Source organism: Cucumis melo, chromosome 4 (genome assembly GCF_025177605.1).
Source record: "Cucumis melo cultivar AY chromosome 4, USDA_Cmelo_AY_1.0, whole genome shotgun sequence".
NCBI classification, from domain to species: domain Eukaryota; kingdom Viridiplantae; phylum Streptophyta; class Magnoliopsida; order Cucurbitales; family Cucurbitaceae; genus Cucumis; species Cucumis melo.
In genome coordinates this window covers 14,869,936-14,892,540 of record NC_066860.1, presented here as the reverse complement: position 1 = coordinate 14,892,540, position 22,605 = coordinate 14,869,936, and the positions used below count along the sequence as shown (strand labels likewise).

Genomic DNA, 22,605 nt, shown 5'->3' with positions numbered 1-22,605 from the left:
TTATCGTCTTCCTCTACAAGCCAGATTCATCCTCTTTGCCGGATCCAAAGTTTTCGCCCGACTTTTCCTCTTCATCGAATCCATAGTTTTTGTCTTCCTCTTTGCATTGATCTTGGTTTTTGTTCTGGGTTTTTCTCTAAAGTATCATATGTAGCAGAGTTAAAGGTTAACTTTTATTTTGTTTCTTTCCATTTTAAATATTGAGGACATAATAACTCACTTTAAAATTAATATTACATACAAGATGTCACAAAATATCGATAAGGTTATCGAAATAGATGAATTAAGAAGTGAGTCGACATCTTCTAAGAACAATTGCCCGAATAAGAGATGATATTATCAATCAAATTTGGGCAACATTTGAAGGATAAGTTATCAAACACATTTTTGTTTCTTGTTCTTGGAAAAAAAAAAAGAAATAGAAAAGGAACAAATGGTATGTTGTAAATATAGGCTAAGCATTGTTGTTGAGGAGTGAACCCAAGAAAAAAAATATAACGCCGTTGCCGGGGATCGAACCCGGGTCACCCGCGTGACAGGCGGGAATACTTACCACTATACTACAACGACTTGATGAAATTCAATAGCTTTAACAAATATAAACAAAAATGGAAACCCCCTTTAAACGTCGTCGTTGGGGATTTAACTGGGTGACAGGCGAGATTGCTTACAACTATACTAGAATTATAATATTCATTTAATTCTACTATTTTAATTTTTAAAGGGGCGTGCAGTCCTAAATTATTAATTGTGAAAATGCATACATTAGGCTTTTCAATCTATAGATTATATTGGATATAAATACAACTCTAAGAAATGAATTGAAAAAGACACTTATGAGTTTTACCTTTTATATGAAAAAAAAAAAATGAATCTTTTTATCCAATGATCATTTAAAAAAAAAAAACCACGGGTCAAAACCTCTCCGAGTAGATTTACCTAAGAACCTAGACGAAAACTTCTTGACACTATTGAGCGAAAGAGAAATGTGGATACACATCTAAATAGAGGCTTATTCTAGGAAAATATAGGGTAGCATCATATATTATCCTTACATCTCAACAATTCAATTGTCATTGACAATGGTTGCTACCGTAGATTTCAAAGTTTGTTTACTTTCCTATTCATTTACTCTTTTCTCCCTTTCTTTGGGCAACAATATTATTTAATTACTTGTGTGAAAATGATTGTTTTTAAGTATTGTATTAATTTTATTTTCGAAATGTAAAAAACGTTAATAAGAATCTATAACAAAGTTAGTTTAGAGGCCGGAAATGAGATCATAAAAAGTAGAAACGGTGAAAAAAAAAAGTTGAATTGAAAACTGCAGTAGGAACAAAATGAGTGTGGTACCACAATATTCAGACCCAAATATTCAATCCAAAATGAGTTTTGAATTACATCACATTACAAGTTCATTCCAATGCTAGAGACACGCAAACAATGTCTACTAATCTTGAAATAGCTTTGGTGACCCGTGCAGACTGATCCCGATCTTGTCCGTTTTCTATCAAATTACCTCTCTTTTTTATTAAATTTCGGTTATGTCATTTGATTCGTTTAATCACTTCACAATATTTTCAAATTATACATAAGCTCTAAAAGAAGTTATAAACACGTCGATAGACTTAAGTAGAGTAAATAGAACAAAAAAGTACATTATACAAAAGACTATAGGTGAAACATAGTTTAATAGATAAGAAATATTAGGCTATCCTAAAGATCAATAGTTTGATCTTTCACTTCTACATATATTGCATGACCAGAAAAAATATGAGTTAGTTAAAGGCCGTCACACTCATGTATTTCTTTTTAGTAAAGTGAAAACATGAAAATATAAACATCGACCTCACACGTGAAAGTGCACATAATTTATAGTTTTGCATTAGAGGAATAAAAATAAAAATCATAAAGAGTGTACATATATTTTGAAGTATATTTAACAAAGAGGAGTTTGACACACATTAATTATTAAGAACGAAAAGAGGAAAGCCACGAAGTCCAACCTTCTTGATCAATGAAGGAAATTTGTGTGAAGTGTATATTCACCTTGCCATCCTAATTCAGAAACAATAGTCTAGCCAAATCATGAAGAAAAATAATGAATATAAATCTCTAACGGTTAAATATTATATTAAATTTATCTTTACATACAAATTTAAACTTTTGAATTAATAAATAATTTAAGATGGTATCAGAGTAGTTTGTTTCATCATATCTTGTTCAAGTCTAAATATTGTCATTTTGTTCCTTATTAAATATACATTTACACTTAATTCGCTCTTCTTGGTATCTTAAGTTTGCAAGTAAAATGAATCGTGTTAGGTAATGGTATGTATTCAAACCTATGTTCCCCTCACTAGCAACATGCATTCAATCTCGCAATGAATATACAAATAAGAGGGGAGTAGTTAATCTCTACTATGATTAGTTATTAATTTATAAGTTTTTTTTGGATATTTTTGGTTTGTTTTGACGGTAAGAAAAAATATTTTTAATAAATTCCTTTTATAAAAACTTGGGTTAAAAATACATTTCAAAAACTATCTTACGTGGTTGACAATCAACTCAATTATTTTGAAAAATAACTTAGTTTTAAAATTAAAAAACACTCCAAAATTGATTCTTAAACACAAGCCCTTAATCTCAAAATAAGCATTTTTTTTATCACTTAAACTTTGTATTATTAATCAATAACCTATTTATTATTTAAATTTCAGTTTGTTAGCTCGTAGGTCTCTTAGCTTAAGGAGTAATAATAATCTTGAGGTCGAGAGGTCGACCTTTCTCCCCCAATTAATATTTTATTTTATTTAATGTTTCAAATCAACCATGCCTCTTTACTCTTTTGAATTATATTTTCATTTGTTGAAAGGTCGATTATAATTTAGTTATAGTGTTTATTAAGCGATTGAGATACTATATATACACAAACAAAGTTTGATGTTACGAATCATTACAATCAACTAAAACTTCCTATATTTATATCGCTAGCTTCTATATTAAAAGGAGTTATATAGAGATAATCTTTAACATGTCATTCTTGCTTTTACACTTTTTAAGGATTTTTGTGTTGCCATTTTTCGAATGGTTGCAACTAGGCATCCAATTTGAAAGATATTATGATGACTTTTAGAGTGCAATTGATAATGTTGAAGAGACACTCTCTTCAAGATAAAATGCAATAGATGTCATTTGAATGCTTATAATTGTGGTGGAGGGTGGTTATATATATTTTAAAAAAAAAAAAAAAAGAAACAATGATTGTCGGAAAACATGGACTACACAAGGGAGCTCAAGGCCGAACAAAACGCCAAAAATTTATTGAGATAATATAGAGTAGCAAGGGCTAGAGGGAAGCCCATGATGTTAATTACATATAGCATTGAGATTTAAAGCTATGAATGCAGGAGAGTAATTTTTTAAAACAATGTGATGACTGCACCAACAACCTATGAGATTTAATTTTTTAAAACAATGTGATGACTGCACCAACAACCTATGAGATTTCTAGAGTCCTCCCAGAGGCTTATTTGAGATTTAGGATAAAGATTGCTATAAAAAAATCATACTATTTCTCTCAATCGAGAGGCTCCACAAAACTGCAACAGCACCATTGTAAATTGTCTTATGCCTCTTGTTGGAATCTTTTATAGAGGAGATGTAGGTAAAAAAGGAGCCTAGGTCATCTGTCGAAATGGATAAATTGAGCTCCCATTGAAGATAATCCCAAAGGAAAAGCGTCGTGTTGCAGTGGACGAAGAGGTGGTCTCTGTCTTCGCTGTTTTTATTGCAGAAGACGCACCAATTTGGTTGAAGGAGTAGATCCGAAATTTTTCGTTGAAGAACATCCATGGTGTTTATCCCCTTGTTGATGAGCGACCACATGAAGAATTTACTTTTTATGGAATTGTTGGATTACCAGATCTTGGAGAGCAACCTGGAGTTTGGATCTATTAAGGCTTGCCCATTTTGGGTTAAGATGACCTTCTTGGCTGAGGCTATATGAAGAACAACCTATTGTTCTCGGGCGACCAGGTAGGTTTGCTAGATCCTTTATTCTCTCTGGGAGTAGGAAGATTTCCCTGTAATTTGAATCCATAGGTTTTTTTTTCTATCGTTCATGGGTCTTTTGGTCTTTATATTCCAAATTCTTTCATTTGCAACCCAAGCTTCTTTGACTGATAGATCTTTATCTTGGGATAGAGCGTACAACCTAGGATATTTGTTGGAAAGAATGCCCTCTTGACTCCAATTTGAATGCCAAAAAAAAATTTGATCTCCATTGTTGATTTCCCATCCTTGCTTGTCTTTGTTCCAAATGAGATTCTTAATGATAGATCTCCAAGGGGCTTTTGAGGAACTAAACTTGTTGTTTGTAGGGATGTCACCAAAGTGATTACCTTTGTATTTAGCTTGAATTATTCTCCTCCAAAGAACAGTAGGTTCCATTTGATATCTCCATAGCCATTTCTCGAAAGAAGTGCTAAGTTGGTATCATGCAGTTTAGAGATGTCGAGCCCTCTTTTCTCTTTTGGTTTAGTTACTTTTGACCAATTAACCAAGTGGGATCTTTTGGTTCCTTTATTGTCTTTCCAAAGGAAGTTTCTCCAATACATTAGAATAAAAATTATTGTATATGTAAGAGAATAATTAGAAAGAACTACAAGATTTCACTTGCATTGTACGTATTTTATACGTGTGTGTGACATTAAGATGTAACATAAAAACATACATGGTGCAAAAAAAAAGAATAGAGAATGAATGGAATTAGCTGATAAATAGACTAACATAATGCATGATGTCGACCACTTTCCACCCGACAAAGTATATCTTAATGTCCAATAAAACCACTCATAAAAACTTGATTTAATCTCCTTCAGTTATAGACCTTCTCCAATAATTGCTATTACTATTTCATCTTCTCTCCTTACACTTAGCCTGCTGCATTTATGTGACTATTTTGCCCTTTTTTTCCATTTAAACAAACTACATCTATCTCCAAGCTTTAATTTAACTACCCCTAATTTAACTTTTAATGATAGATTTCAAAAACTCCCTGTTTTTAATATCTATTCTGTCGTCTTTCTTTAGTTAAAGTTGCTATATGCATTGTATTTTTCCCTCTTAAATGGTTTTAAATTTGTTAAAACGATTAAATATAGGTCTTCCAATGTTCTAAAGTGTATTTTTGACTAGTTTGGGCTAATTTTATTAGCTTTTGTCATCCAATATAATTTTAGCTATTTTGCAGATTTTTGTTCAATTTGACCACGTTGCACCATGCTTCATTGTGGCTGCATATAGAAAACTTTAATTTTTCAGATCCTGTCCAATCCATTTTGGTTGCCATTTTCACGGTCAAAGTTGTTATTCAATATCAAAAATGATGGATAAATGTTTAGACCATAATTTTAGGTCATTCCTCAACTCGCCATCCACACAACTTATCATCATGATTTACTGTCATTTTCTGCCATTTTAATCAGTCAAGGGACGATCTCTCAACCTCTCAGTCATCCATCTTACACATGAAAGTTCCTCTGAGGTGTGACCACTCTAGGTCATCTCATCCCGTGAAAGCTTGCGGTGAGAGAAGATTCATCCTTGAGAAAGAAGAATCAACATAAGGAAAGTGTGGAAATTGAGGATTTGCCTCAAGGCATCTTTGAGTTGTATTTTTAGCATTATGTATTCTGTTTTCTTGTAATTTTCTCGTTTCTTTCTTTACTGGTTGAACATCATCTTGGTAACCATGATTTCTAATTTAATAAAGTTCATTCTTTATCTTTAGTCATAAGCTCTGAATTAAGGGGTTTGATTATGTAGATATCCTGGGGTTTTATGGTTTGAGCAACGCTTATATTTCATACCCTTTTTTTACTTTTGCTTATATTTCAAGGGACACCATATGATACAGAAATTGCTATATGAATTAATCTAAGATCCCATCAACCACAGAAATACATGCATGGCTAAGTCACTGGCCTAGTATGATTCGACCACATTGCCTTTTTGGTTGAAACATAATTGTACCACATTACCTTTTTGGTTCAAACATAATTGTATCCCTGTTCAAAACTCTTTCGTCTATTAGTTTTATCAATATTCAACCTCAAAATCATTTATTTACCGGTTAAGCATTGAAAAACTATCTTAGGAAAATTGAATTTGCATAAATAATCTTGTGGGATTTGACTCTTGGAGTACTTCAGGATTTATTACTTCACCAACGGTGTATGCTTGCACTTAAACCAATATTTATTCTTATTCTATCATTCATACACGTTTTGGTCGATCAAACACACGTATGTTAATAACCTTTATGTTTTTGTCAACTCCATTAACGATAACATTCAATGTGTGGGAATTATTTCTCAGGGATGCTTCATCCTCAACTTTCAACCATTCAATTTCACTTTATAACATTTTCTTACCATCAGCTATGATGTAACGACCATCCTGTTACGCAAACTTTTCTCATCTTTTTTTATCGATTGCTGTCATTTTGGCTTTAATTTCCAGTAAAGAGTATTTTATCCATTCAAAATAGGATGTGTGGTTAGAACTACCTTTTGTAATTCCATCCATGATCGACATGCTTGAAATAAAAGTGACCCCACCTTAATACCCAAATGAAATTTAGCCAAGTTTTAAAATTAATAGTAGAGACCCTCGTAACAGTGAAAGTTTGAAAATTACTAGTTAGGACATCCAAAATTTATTTTAGAAAATTGATTATGTTTCTCTTTTGATTTTGAAAGTTTGCATTCTTAACCAAAAAAAAACAAAAAGTCATTCCATGTATTTTCAAAAATCTTACAAATCTTAAAAATAATTTTATCTAATTCATAACAATATTTGGAGTTATTATAAGATATATAATGACTCATAGTGGAAAAAAGGATGGTTTTGTCACTTTTATTCATTACCATGACTCCTTTATCATGGGTTTATTTAGTAGAGAAAAAAAGAATATGAGGTGAAACATATTTTTAGATTGAAGTTCAATATAAAAACCCCCCAAATTTTGTATTTGCCACTTCCATAATGAAATTGAGTAATGTAATGAATGTTGTGGTGATTTTTTTAAAGTCAAAGATATTATTTATTAGTCTACATGACGGGATACTTCTCAATATATAATGAAAATATTGAAAGAAAAAAATATGCATTTGCTTCGAAAGTAGCACATGTTATTTCAAAATATGTATGACGAGAGAAGCATGCAATTCATACAATTGTCATAGAATGTCTAGTAAACATTTGAATTTTATAAGTCCCATGGATTGCGTTAAAAAGTTTTTTTTCCGACATCCCATGTTTGTTCTGATTTACCTCTATAAGAAAAGAACTGTACTCGAATAATCATAAACTTTTCACGTTTTGGATAAACTGATCTGATCATTAACAACGTTAAAGTTTTAATAGATTCCTGAACTATCAATTTTGTTTTAACAATATATAGGTCTCTATTACCATTTTAAAAATTAACAAAAGGAAAAGATTAGTGGTGTGGAGGAAACTGTTCTATATCAGAAAAATAAATAATGTGAGAGAACTTTTTAATAATCAAAATGTGTTGGTGGCTAACACACGACCATTATACGTTTATATTGGTTGAACTATCAATAAACTTTGAACTTTATGAGTAACCAATGGAAATTAAACACGTTTAGTTGAGGTGATGAATGAGAACATGGTTGAGTAATAGTAGAAATTATGATAATATATATAATTAGAGAATGGAAGGATAGGTTGCATGTGCTGAGCCGTCATGTCGTTTTTTGTTTGTTTTTATGCCAAACTTCATAATTAAAAAGATAGAAGAAGGCCCAGTCCCATCTTCATCATCTATATATATTGCAGACCCATCTTCGTATTTCGTTCATAACACGTTCTTTGCTTTAGAACCACTTCATCATCTAAAGATCTTCGTTTTATTTTTCATTTATGGCCACAAATTTGATTGCCTTTTTTTTTTTTTTTTTTTTATATTTACGTTTAAATATTCTTTTTTCTTTTTTTCCCCTTTTTAGTATGTATTATGTATTGATTGCAAAAGCATGCATGTGCATGCTTTTTTTTTATCACTCAACATCCCGATCTATATTATAATTGTGGAAGTTTGAAAAATTCGGCTTTGATTATGATTTCATTTCTAGCCTTTTTGTTTTTTTAATTTTCGCTAAGATTTCAACAAAATTATTAATCATAAGAATATAGTAAACAATGAGTACAATGCATGTAAAAATTACATACGAAAAAATTATAATTTAAACTTAACTTTATAAAGCTAGAATTGTCATTTCAATATTTTCATATTTATACTCTTCTTATATTTACATTATAATGAGAGAAAATAAATAATAAATTTTATAAATATCATAATATACTATCTCAAAATTTATAATAGATTTAATAAAAAAATTAAATGAAGACAATTGATTTTACTTTTTTTAAAAAAAAAACAAAATGTATTTTTTAAAAACTTTTTTTTTCAATTTTTCTTTCATAATTTTAAAATAAGTTTCTTGTTTAAAAAAAAAAAAAAAAGTAAATTAGTTACCAAATAATTCTTTTTCAAAAACAAAAAATAGAAAACAAATGGGTTACCTCAAACATAATTGAAAATTGAGAAATGTATTAGACACCGATCATACACACCAAATTAAACTTTTATTTGCTACTTAGAAACTTTTTAAACTTGAAAGTTACAAAAGTTGCAATTTAACCTTTTTTATCTTTTCTTTCAAAAATCCCAATCTCAAGAGACTAAATACTCTAAATACCCCTACTGAATAATAATATAATGCAACTTTTAAAAAAATGTAGGAAATAAATTTCGAAACCAAATTCAAATTACAATTTATATATGCTCTATAATGAATTGAAATATATAATTAAATATATGAATGTTAGGTTAAATTTGAAAGCATGTACACATGTTCTTGTAGTGTTAGGTTAAACCCACTTTTCTCCCCTTCCAAATGAGAACTATAAACAATAACATTATTAAATAGAGACTTAAAACATTGGTCTTTCAACACCATCTTTATACAAAGCATATAGTTTGATTACGATCCAAAATGTCTAGTACATGTTGGCATATACATTGACAAGTAACAATCAAAATTTAAAATGGGAAATTCATTTGCTCCTTTACTTAAATCAACAGGTTCCCTGTTTGGAAGCAAACCCTAATTCTCAACCACCTAGTTAGCTAGCCTTGAATTCTCATTACCCAAAAAGTTTCATAGACATATATAAATATATAATTTAATTTGTTAGTGTACACATGTTTTTGTGAGCTGGATTGAAGAAAAATGAAAGAAAAATCCAAAATTTGTGAATAAAAATAATGTTCATTGAATTTTGGAAAAAATATGGGTGAAGAAGGGAATCATCCAGCTTGCTTTGATGACACATGGTGGCTTTTTTAGGGTTGGAATTGGCTATATATGAACAATCATGTGGCTGCATGAGCCCTAACATGAAAAAAGCTAATCAGCTACCAATATAGCTCCTTAATTATAAGTTTTTACACACACTTCAAATTTCTTGAACAACCAACCCTTCAAAAAAACTAAACATACTTCCCTTTTTCATGTGTTGACAACATTATATATGTTGCATGTTTTGTGGACCCTTTGCCCTAAATTTTATGCATTATCCTCACTATCTCAAAACCTTAAGCTTTTTGAAATCCATTTTTATAAAACCCCTCCAATTTTATGATGTTTTGAATCATCATGAAGATTTGAAGAGATATAGCTAAGTTTAAGCAGTTTATTGAGAGGTATGGAAATTTTGGCAAAAGATACGGTCTCAGACAGGCGAATTGCAAAACAAGTGATCAAGAAGAAGGTAGAGATGGTGTCGAGGTTGTCAAGGTCGTCGGAGAAGAGGATTTGTCTGAAGAGGATTAGGAAGCTGAGGAAGATGATTCCAAAGAGTGAATCTATGGAGTTGAATGGTCTCTTTCGAGAGACAGCTGATTATATTGTGTGGTTGCAAATGAAGGTGAGAATGATGCAAGCTTTGGTTCATGTGCTTAATGGCTCTGACGAGTGATTATACTGAATCAATCCATTCTATATGTGTAAATATTATATTATTGATGTATTTTCTTTTCTTCTTTCCTTCCTTTTCTGCTTAATTAAGTTTTTATTCTTTGTGTTGTTTATTTCTCAGTTGTGGATTGTAAAAGAAAAATCCTTTCATTTGGAATGTCTTTCTTAGCTTGAGATCAAAGGGGTAAATTTGTTTACACCTTCATATGTTTTTGTTTAATACTAATTAATTACTTTGATGCCTTCTTTAAATGGGTTATATTAATTACAGTATCTGATGGCAATGTATGGTCTAATTATTAGATATAGGGTAAAATCAATTTATACCACAGCAAACTCTTTGAGATAAAAGAAACCAAACTTATAATTGTTTAGATTAAAATCTTAAGCATTTAATAGGTAATTTAAACCATATATTAATTCAAAAACTAAAAACTAAAGTCAAACAGTGACCAACAAACCATAATTTTTGTTTTGATTTTTGAAATTAAGCTTATAAATATTATATCTAAATATTTATTTCTTTGTTTTTGTTATTAACTTTATATGAGCATTTAAAAAGAAACAAGGTAGGTTTTAGAAAATAGAAAAAATAGTTTCTAAAAACTTCATTTTGTTTTTTGATTTTTGGGAAAGAAATGCAATCGTCTAGTTAGAAAGGACGAAAACTATGATAAATAAAATATAATTTTCAAAAACTAAAAATAACGAATCAAATGCTTAGTAGTCGAATTATTTGATGACTAATCCTCTATCTTAAAATTTTGGCATCGATGAATGAAAATGTTAATGTTTCATAGTAGATTAATTAAGGTATCAAATATTAATGTCAACAAAAGAATCGAGTTCTCAATTTTACAAAAATGTCTATGTGAATGAATAATTCTAGAATTTTTTTAAAAAAAATTAAATTAATAAGTTAAGATTTGTTGGTTGTAAACAAGTTAATATGTTAACTATTTGTAGTATATTTAGAACAATGACACATTTTGTTGCTACTTTATATTCTTTATTTTTTATGTGTCTTGATGATATAATAGAAATGTCTAACTTATAAATGATGTTGATGTTATGGTAAAATTTTGAAGAATGGGTTACTTAGGAGCATAATATGTAGGGACGACAAGAAGAATAGCAAAATTAGATGTTTACATTGGATAAATGGTAATTTTATTTTTAAATTGGCAAAATAACAAAACAGTTAATTTTTAAATAATAAATGGGAGAACTATGTCTTAAATGCTCCTACCTAATTGACAAATTCGATTTCTAAATACAATTGTAACAGAAACCACAAATACCATATAATTAATACAAACTATGAACACTCTTGAATATTCTAATTCCCCCCAAACAAATATAAATCATCTTCTGGAAAACATCACATCTTTTGCATGCAACCACTTCACATCTTCTGCATTTATTTCTCCAAGAAAACCCTAGAATTTTTTTTAACCTTATCTTTTCCTTTGAAAATAAGATCGCTTTCTCCGTTTCTTTTTGAAATGCTTTCCACCGTCACTTAAGATACGTGTGGCCATCTCTGTTCTCTCATGTTGTGGTGACTTTTAGAATTACTTTCCACCAGCCCTTTTAAGATCACTTTCCACTTAAGATCGCTTTCCACCGTTCCATTTTAAGATCGTTTTCCACCGGCCTTCATTCAGGTATGCAAACGTTTGTTTCATTTTCACCCTTATGTTCGTTCTTCAACCTTCTGTTCATTTTCTGTAGGTAGATTGCCAACTATCGGTGAGTTATTCTTTGGATTTGTCCCATATTCTCACATTTTCTGCAAGTAGATAAAAAATACCCCATCCTCATATTTTCTTCTTAAGATTTGTCCCCGGTTCTAACATTCTTCAAATTTTCAAATCGCTTTCCACCAACATCTGTTTTCGATGTTGTTCTTGACTGGTGTTTTTCTATTTTAAAAATATAGTATATAGTACTAACTTTTTTTTCCACTTAAATGTTAAATTTATAGATAGATATATTTATATTTTATTTGTTTAATTTAAGATTCCTAAAATAAAAGGCATAAAATGTGAACAATATGCCCTTTATTTTATTTTAGGAAGATTAATTGGGATTTGTTGTGTAGTTATAAATATATATTGCCCTTATAAATTGTAGAGAATATAAAGATGAAAAAGGGGAAGGGAGAGGTGAAATGCATCAAGGTCAATAATTCCATTTTCATTACGCGAGTCTTCAGTTCTAGGTAATTCACTACTTAAATATGGGGTATTTCCAATATTAGTAGCAGATACAGTGTCAACGACAACAAGTAGATCATTGTCAGAGAACTTTGATATGACTAACATAATCCAAGACACATCCTTATCATCAACAATTCGAATATGAGGTTCGAATTGTTGCAATCAGTCCAGTAAACGGTCAACCTAGAGAAAGAAAGTTCTGAATTTGGAAAAAGTCTACATTGGATGCAGTTTGCAAATTCTTAAAACAACAATGAAACTAGAACATATACATCAAGGATGCGATAGTCAATATATCGGGAGGATTCAATCCATCTACCATCGAATACGGTCTTCACTTGTTGTAAAGCCATCGAAAAAATTCAAAGGGAACACATTTATTGAGTAGTTAAAAACTGGTAGATTTTATATAAGAGGGATGTATGTTAAATTAAATTATTGTTTCATATATTATACGGACTCCATGGGTTCAATAATGGGTATCTGTTTTTCTTTTTTACTCTATTATGCATTTTCTGTAGCCCTCATGTTTTAGTTTGATGTAGCGATCTTCTATTAAGAAGATATGGTAGACTAGGGCGAAGGAAGAAGATGTATATGGCATAATCTTATGAATCTAATCTTAGGAAGGCAAAATTAATGTTTTTTCATAAATAATTTAGAAAATAAAAATCTTAAAATTAAGATAACGTAAACTTAATTTATTGTCTGTGTTCTTTTGGTAAATAATTTAGAAAACAAAAAATGATGTTGGTTCTTTCCTCTTAACAATATCATTTTGTTCCAGTTGATTGTGAAGATCGTTTTACATGCGTGGCTTCCCATCGAATCTTTTAATTTAGTTTTCCTTAATTTCAACATTTTTATCCTAGTGAATTAATTATTGCATTGTATTTGGCATGATTTTAGTGAAAGAGGTATCTAGGTGCATAAAAAATTGAATCTTTTAAATTGTTTTTCCGTTAGTTTTTTAATGTTTATCCTAATAATTAATTATTGCATTATCTTTGCTATGATTTTAGGGAGGGATTTAATTTTGAATCTATAATTCCAAAAAGGAAATTTTTGAATATTTGAAATTCTTTTTCGTTAATTTCTTAATTTTTATCCTAATAATTAATTATTGCATTATCTTTAGCATGATTTTAGAGAGAGATGAATTTTGAATCTATAATTCGAAAAATAAAAAATTGAATATTTGAAGTTATTTTTTATTAATTTGTTGATTTTTACCGTGATAATTAGGGGATATTGAAACCAATTGAATATGTTTAGGGATTGTTGAAATAATATAATAATTTTTTGATTTAGTTAATAATTATCATAAATTGGTGTGTTTACAAATACACTGTACTCGTAATATGTGATATTTTGTTTGATTTTTTTATCTCAACAAATGCATTATATTTGTATATGGACAATTGTCATCCATGGAGGGGCAATTTTGGGTAAAAATAGTGGAACAATATTTATAGCAGTTAGTTTTGCCATAAATAAAAAAGAATAACAGTTTACTATTTTTCTTTTTTCTATCCTCATATTTGCTATTTCCACGGATTCCCCTCGTCTGTATTGGAGAATTATATTGGACCATGAAAATGGGCCACTTAAAAGCCACAAAAGCTTAGTGGGTTGCAACTTTTTACTATCCAACCATATCCACAAACCTACCCATTATTTAAGTCTGATATTGGTTAGTGGTAACCCAAACCCACATTCCCTATAACCTAACCATGGTTAACTAATAAAATCACACTCAATGTAAATGCAAAAACCTTTAATTTGGATTGGAGTTGTGAAATTAGTAACCTAATGAAAGGCTTAAATTCCTAATCTCATTCATACAATATGTAAAGAAAACACCTAATGAAGAATGACTTTCCTCCTAATGTTTTGAGATAATTATTTATTCCATTTTTTTTACTTGTAGATTATTTTTTTCATTTTTCAACTTTCACAACTCTTAATAATAATGATTATTTTTTTATTTTTTAGTTTTTGAAAATTATAATTTTTTTTATATATATAGTTCATTGATTGTGGTTTTCAATGTTTTCTATGTAAACATTTGACTTCTTATAAAAATAAAAAAAATATAAAAATAAAAAGTATACAAATTTTTAAAAGTCTAATACCTTTAGCTTTCTATCCTTTATTATTTTCTTTATATTTTTTTAGATTTATGGAAGAATTCTAACTCTTTTACCTAGAAAAACTACAACAAAAGAAAAATCTTTTTTAACCTAGTTTTGTTTTTTAAATTTAGCAAAGAATTCAACTCTTTTTACTTAAAAAAACAATTATAAAAGAGTGAAAGCATATATAATTTTCAAAAACCAAATTAATTATCAACCCAAGTCAACTTTTTCAATTTTCAAAATTAGAACCCAACAACATATAAGAGTATGAAGCAAAAAATAATAATTAAAAGTAAAAGTATGGTTTGACAAACTTAGTTTTGAAAAACAAAATCATTATCAAATAAAACCTTAAAAAAAACCATTTCAAACTAACCTAGTATTATTATTAAACTTCTTAAATGAAAGACAAAACCAAAGGACAATCCCCTCTTTATTTTCTTCCTCTTTCCACTCTCATCTTGTTCAACAATCAGCATACCATACCTTCAATAGTTGGTACCCTTTAAAAAAATGATATGGTGTAGCTATGCATGGGAATGCTCAAATTTAGTTAACCACAAACCTAAAAATAGAAGACAAGTACTTATTAGGTACACCCTGCCCCTATGTCTCTATCCACTAAATCTTCCAACCACATCTTTCCACATTACACAAATTGATCTCTTTTCTTCTCTATTATATATACATGTGTGTGTTTCAGATGAATAAGCAACCCAAATATATATCTCAAATATTTAAAAGAGAAAACAATATATCAATAAATATTTAATTAGAGTTTAAAGTTTGATACGATTTTATCATCGATATTAATGTGTACGTTCTTTTTGTTTAAAGAAACACAACGTGGAAGTAATAAAAAGGACAAAAAAGTTCCTCGTTTGCATCGTTTAATTAAGCCTCTAACAAAGATTAAAAAACAAATAATGCATTTCCAATGCCAATTTTTGAACCCTAAAGTCAACTTTATTTAAACCATATTCCATGTTTATCTAAACCCAATAAATGTTTTTTTGTACCATATGTGTTGCATTGCTATTGCCTCGAATACTTTAATCTAAAAGTTCGTGGGTGAGGATTTAATTTTCCATCCTTTGATTGTTTTAAAACGTACCAAACAATAAAAAATTATTCAACATTTTAAATATTTCACATTTAATCACCGTATGAATTTAAATATTTGTTTACCTCAAAAATTAGATTGAGTTGCGAGTTTAGTATTTAAAAGATTGTACCGTTCGAGTTTATTTGGGTTTTTTTTAATTTACATCATCAAGTTTTTAAATTTTTAGTTTTATATTTAATAAGTACGAGTTTTAAATTTTAAATTCTAATTTAACTCAATAAATGTAAATATAAGTTTTATATTTTACAATACTTTAAACTTTCATTTTTGTGTTAAAAAATTGAAAGTCAGATATATATATAAAATTTATAATTTTAAAAAGTCAAAAATTAATTAAACAACACAAATGTCAAAGTAAAAAATAAATTTATAATTTGATCAATATTATATCTATAAATCATTAAATGTATATTGAATAAAAATTACGAATTTTGTTTTTTAATATTTTTTTTTGTAAGTTTAAATAGTTTGTTTTTCTAAAAAAACCTTTCCTAAAGTTTGGCAGTCGAAAATAATTAAAGAAAAAAATTGAATGATATTTGATCTAGTTTGGCATGAAATGTTGATGTGACAAGAAAAGCATAAAATTACGTGTTGTAATCATCTATCATATTCATATATCTTTGATGTGTATTAATATCTTACCTTATATATATATATATATATATATATATATATATATATATATATATATATATATCAATAGCTTATTTATAATCTATAATACATAAAAAATCCGAATTGTTCAAAAACATTTTTAAAAAAGAAATATGCCCTCACATTCTGTCATTAATCATATCTATGCTCTTTTATAATTTAAACGTACTATATTCTAAAAGAAATTGATCACCTTAATCAATATGATATACATTAAATTTATCATTTATTATTAACGTCAAAGGTTAATAATAAATAGTAAATTATAATTGTAGCCACAAGCCAAGACAAAATTAAAAGTAAAATGGATAACAATGTGATGAAAAAGTTAATAAATAAAATTCACCCCAAAAATTTTATGAGGCTATCGAAATTAATCATTTAATCTAAAAAACTTCTCTTTTTAGATTAATTAGTCCAATTTGTTTGATGATCTTATCAAATTTATTTTAGGATAACGGAAAATTTTAAACCTTTTCATTATTTTCTTTTATTATTTTTTTTACTTTTAAACATTTGTCTCTTTTAAAATAACTTTCTAAATATTTAAACTTTACAAAAATAAATGGAAGGAACAAGAATGAAGGTTATATACACGATATTTTTTTTTTTTTTTTTACCATTCTTTTTATATTTGATCTTATTTTTTAGTAGAGAAATTACAAAAAAAAAAATGACAAAAAGACAAACTATTTACACTTTATGGTAAAATCAAGTGTAATGAGTTTTTATCCTTAAGTGGTTTTTTTTTGTTAAAAAGTGTAAATAGTTTGTATTTTTTATTATTTTTGAATAAAAACTTCCTTTTAGTATTTGAAATAATCATTATCCAAATTTTAATTTTTAATGCTAATGTTATTTAATTATGACATGTTTTTTTACCAATATTTTACCAATATTTATAGTTAATATATTACAAAAAAAATCATTAAATAATACTAATTAATTAAAATGCAATAATAACAATAGTTACCCACAAAAATTTAAAATAAAATTAAAGAATAAAATAAATCAAGATAAAGAGGAAAATGGTCAAACTCTCGAGGTAGAGCCTAATGTCCCAACGGAATCGTTAAGCTATCACCATGTGCCCGAGATGATGACGAACGATCGACATCCTCAAGAGAACTAGTTTTAAAAAAAAAAAAGTCACTGCCAATCTATTTACGATGTGATTGAACTCTGAAATAAAGTGAATAATTTTTTAAATAAAATCGTAACAAAATAGTCTGCAAAAATTATAGTTAAGTTTGGAAGTCATTTGTGTATAAGAAAAGTGTTAACACCCCACAACATTGTTAGAAAACGGTGGACAAATTTCAAAGCTTGAGTTGAAAATATTCCTTAAATTTCTTTTAAAAAATAATATTTTATTTTACCCTTTATTACTCCAATATTTGAAACAATGATCTCATAAATTAGGTGGAGATAAGCATTTCATCAATTAAACTATATTGAAGAAAATTTTCTCACATCAAATAAGTGAGAAATTAGTACAATTTCTCAAAATCCGTCGTAGATATAGTCTTCTAATAAATAAATATTTTTAAAATAAACAATAATTAAAATCATTTTTTCTTGGAATCAAATCTTAGGCTCCCAAAGATGTGATATTTTACCTTTGAGAATTATAGAAAATCAGATCCAAATTTTCTAGTTTCCGTCTTAAGATCTTGTTTAAGAAAAACGATATAAGTTATTGAAAAAGATTGATTAAGAAAACCTTTTGAAACTATATATTAAATTTTGAAAGTTTGAAAAGCATAAAAAAACTATGGCATTGGAGACAAATTTTCTTAATGACTGTAAAAGAGTTTTTATTTTAAAACATAGAGAGTTTTAAGTTGGAAGGATTTTAAAACTTTGAAAATTTTTAAATAGAAATAATTGTAAATTTTAAATAGAACACAAAATGATGTTTAATAGGAAAATTAGATAAGTAAAATACAAGTAAAAAGCAACATAATAAATTAAGCAAACATAAAATAGCATATTGAGATTTTAATAAAAACATATTAGCCATTGATCTCGAACTCTCAAAGAATCGATCTCCTCATCTCAGGAATTCTAGAAAATCGAACTTTCAAGTTTCTTAGATTCCGTCGTCGGGTGTTTTTTTTTTTTCAAAAAATTAAATAATTATTAGCCAGAATATATTAGGTGGACCTTAAAGTAAACACAAATTAAACATTTAAACAACCATATGTAAAAGGATAAAAGTATAAAATAAAATTACTAGAAAAAGAAAGAAGGAAGTAATAACGAATAATGAGTAAAAAAAGATAAACAAGATATGAAACGACGTACATAAACAAATTTTTATAAATTTGTTATAAGAGAAAGGAAATTAAAATGTAGAAATAAGATAATTGAAAAATAATTATAAGAGAAGAAAAATGGAGAAATAAGTGCAAGAAAAATAAATAAATATGGAGAAAAGATATAATATTAAATAGGTGCAGTTGAATGATTTTTCTCATATATTGTCAATTTTTTACCAAAATAAAAATACATTCAAATAGTATATATAATTTAATTTTTTTCTTTTGGTCCAAAATTGTATTGACCTATGGAGAAAATCAAATTATCGAATCACTGATTTCACCTATATATGAGATGGTATAGATGAATAGAGATACTAATATTCCACGTGATTTTGACTCACACATAATCCAGGATAATTTCCCAATTAATAATATAGTTGAATTTGAGAAGTGTTTGAAGAATATAAGTATGGAAATGAACATGATTTTGCAAACATATATGCAACTTGTAATTTATAAAATAAAATCATTAGATATTTTAGGTTTGGTCTTCATTTTTATTTTACATATTTTTTTTTTTAACAAACCATTAGTTTTCCTAAAAATCGTTAGAACTCTTCATATAATTAATTAGGGGGTCTTTTCAAAAATATAAAAAAAGGGCAAAGTATTTACACTGTATAAAACAATTCCAAAACCAAAAAAAGCTCATAGAGGTCCACCGTGTAAAATACAAAAAATGTCCCGTCAATTACGCCGTCAACAATGCGTGCGTAATATATTTACGATCGCTTAGGCTTCACTATTGTTTGGTACACGATCGTTTAGATATGGCTACAATTTATTTTTTCAATTCTATCGTTTAATTTTGTTAGACAATCGTTTATTTTGGTTACGTTTAAATTTGGTTACACAATCGTTTAGATTTGATCGTTTAGATTTGGGTATATTTTTTTTTTCAAAACTTGGTACACGATCGTTTAGATTTGGCTAAACGATTTTTTTAAATTCTTTTGCTACACAATCGTTTATTTTTTTATATGATCGTTTAGATTTGTCTACACGATCGTTTAAAGCTAAACGATTTTTTTAATTCTTTTGGTACATAATTGTTTAGATTTGTCTACCGATAATTTTTTTTACACAATCGTTTACATTTAGCTTCTCCAATCTAAATGATTTTTTCAAGATTTTTTATACACGATTTTTTAGATTTTGCTATTTTTTTACATGGTCGTTTAGATTTGATTATCAAAATTTAAACGACGTAAAAAAAGAAAGAGGAAAAGAAGAAATACTGGAAAAAAATCACAGCGAAAAAAACAAAAAGAAGAAGAAAGACGATGGAAAGATTAAACGACGTAAAAAAAAATCAAAAAAAAAGAAGGACAATAAAAATATCTAACGACATAAAAAAGAATAAAAAAAAAAAAGAAGAAGAAAGATGGTCGAAAGAAATCGCAAAATCAGAAAAGAAGAAATACGATGTAAAGATTTAATGATGTAAAAAAACAAATGAAAAAAAGAAAGATGATTGAAAGAAATCGCAGAAAAAAAAAAGAAAAAAAAAAGACGATGAAAGAAATCGGGAAAGAAGACAACGAAAGAAATCCCAAGAGGAAGACGATTTCATCACGAGAAAGAGAAAAAAAAGAAAATGCAAACCTGAAATATTTAAAAAATGACTAATTTTATAAGCTTTGTTACACGGTCATAAATAGTTTGGTGGTTTATTACATTTATGTAAGTTTTCGATTAATTAGTTAATTAATATTAATAATAAAAATATAAGCATTCATATATTTGTCTGTCAAAGAGTGTTCATTTCTTTACATCAAAATCGTTAAGAAGACTTAATTTCATCTAACTTTTTCACACTTAAACATTCCTATTAGTTTTTGGTATCTTATAAACATATCTTGTTATAGATATATTATTGAAGAAGACATGAATCTTTTTATCTTTCAATAAGTTTATAGAGTTTTTTTAATTAAAAAATAATATCAATCATAAAATTTAAAAGTTTAAAATTTCAAAAACTTCAACTTTTTAAGTATATTGCCAAACATAAGAATATATTATCATGCAATGAGCAGAGATATAAATGTGAATTTGAATGAGATAATTACATATATACACACACTTCATATATAATTAAACATATATTATTTATTATTATTGAGAGGAATTAATTAAGTAAAGCAGTATAATAAAAAAGAAAATTGAATGGGAAGAGAAGAGACCAAAGATGATAAATTGAGGAGAGATTTGATGACACATCATGTCGGCAGGATTCATGCATACGTAAAAATTGGGATATTTGTCTCATTCTGATTGACTCTCTTTAATAATAATATCTTTACATTATTATCTTTTATATAATTAATCACAAACCTATTGACTTCTTCCCATGTGCAACTTTACTACGTGAGAACCTTCAATTGCCATCATTTATAAATTAAAAGAAAAACATACAAGATGATGACAAGGAATTAGAAAAAGGGTTTGAATGTATACATATGTCAAACTTCTAGAAAGAGTTTTCCATCTTTGCAAAAAAAAGAAAAGAAAAAATTCAGTGAAATTGGACCTAAATCGACTATATATGTTTCATTCCCTTAAAAACTATAACTTTTTTATTTTTTATTCTATATATTCATCCATAAATACTTGTATAGTTGACTATATAATTTGTAATTTTACCGAATAAAAAATCCAACATCGACAAATTAGTAAAAGAAAAAATTGTGACAATCATGTATGTAATAATACAATAACGTAGAGAAATATGAGGAAGGTTTGATCAAAATCATATGAAACTCCAATTATAGTTACAAAGTTATACATATTGAATTATTATTGTCTTCTTATCCCAATAAAAATAAAGTTGATCTATATAGGAAGTTTAATATAGTTTTAAATTAATGGTTAGGTGGGGTTGCATAATATATAATAATAAATTATGGAAGTGGCATAGCAATTCATATAGCTTATGACCCGGCAATGATGGTGGATTTTTAGCCAAATAAATCAATATGAATAATTAATAATCAATCCTTCAAGATTTGAGATATCATTTCATTTCATTTCCCCTTTTTCCTATATATCACTTTCTGTTTGGTTACCGGGAAAAATAAATATGTTAAACTAATCACTTTTCTAGAGGGAAAATAAATAAAGATTTGTTGAACTAGCTGGTTTCCTCCCTAAGCATGAATGGAGTTGAAAAGCTAACGCACTTGAAATAGAATATTACATGTTCTTCATGTGGCAGACATTAATGAATCGATGTTGATATGTATGAGAGAGTAAGTAAATAGGATTTGGATTGGTTCTTCTATTCTTTTTTAGTATGTCTTAGTTATATTACGTTGGAGGAGAATTTCAACTTGAAAATTTAAAATTTCAATCGAAACATTATATTTTTCTAACCAAATTATAATTTATAGTAAACTTATAAAAGAAAATAGATTTCAATTGATAGAGATAAAAATTACATTTAAACAAATTCAATTTGGTAAAAAAATTATTGTATATATGTTTTTAAAGGTCTTTTTTTTTTTTTAATTTTGAATTTAAATATTTTTATTATTTATATATTGGCAATAGCAAGATGAAAGAAAAGGATGTTGTTTGTTTGGAGGGAAAATGATAGGGAAAAAGATGAAAGAAAATAAAATGCAATTTGTTTTTTGTCGTTTTAAGAATTATAAAAAGCAAATAAATTCCCAAAACGTATCCCAGAAGCAATGTCAGTCAACACAGTGGAATATAAATATATAATTGCATAATCTTCTTAAAATAAAATAATAATTAAAATCATATATTTTAATAATAATCCACACCATCAATAATCTAATTTTCTTTTTCTTATTTCCTAAAATCATATAATAATAATCACGTAACACCATCCCCTAATCAATTTTATCCTAAATTGTAATAAAATAGCTTTCCACTAACGTGATTTGATACATATAATAATGTTTCTAAAGATTGCGAAATCTTCATTTTTATTATTAATAATGTTTATTATATGGTCGCAATATCCCTAGAGGGCGTGTCACACAAGCCAATCTTAATTATTTTATATTTCCCCTTCCTAACAGCTTGCCTAATTATATCTTC

General features: G+C 27.7%; 1 long non-coding RNA gene and 1 other non-coding gene across 2 annotated transcripts; one reads left to right on the top strand and one right to left on the bottom strand.

Annotated features, from left to right (window-relative positions):
- Positions 1 to 498: 498 nt before the first annotated feature.
- Positions 499 to 570, bottom strand: TRNAD-GUC (transfer RNA aspartic acid (anticodon GUC)). Its single transcript has one exon. It is a non-coding gene; the product is annotated as a tRNA-Asp (tRNA).
- Positions 571 to 3,264: 2,694 nt separating this feature from the next.
- LOC103489914 (uncharacterized) lies at positions 3,265 to 5,793 on the top strand. The gene is made up of 2 exons (XR_007820505.1): positions 3,265 to 4,038; positions 5,255 to 5,793. It is a non-coding gene; the product is annotated as an uncharacterized LOC103489914 (long non-coding RNA).
- The last annotated feature ends 16,812 nt before the right edge of the window (positions 5,794 to 22,605 follow it).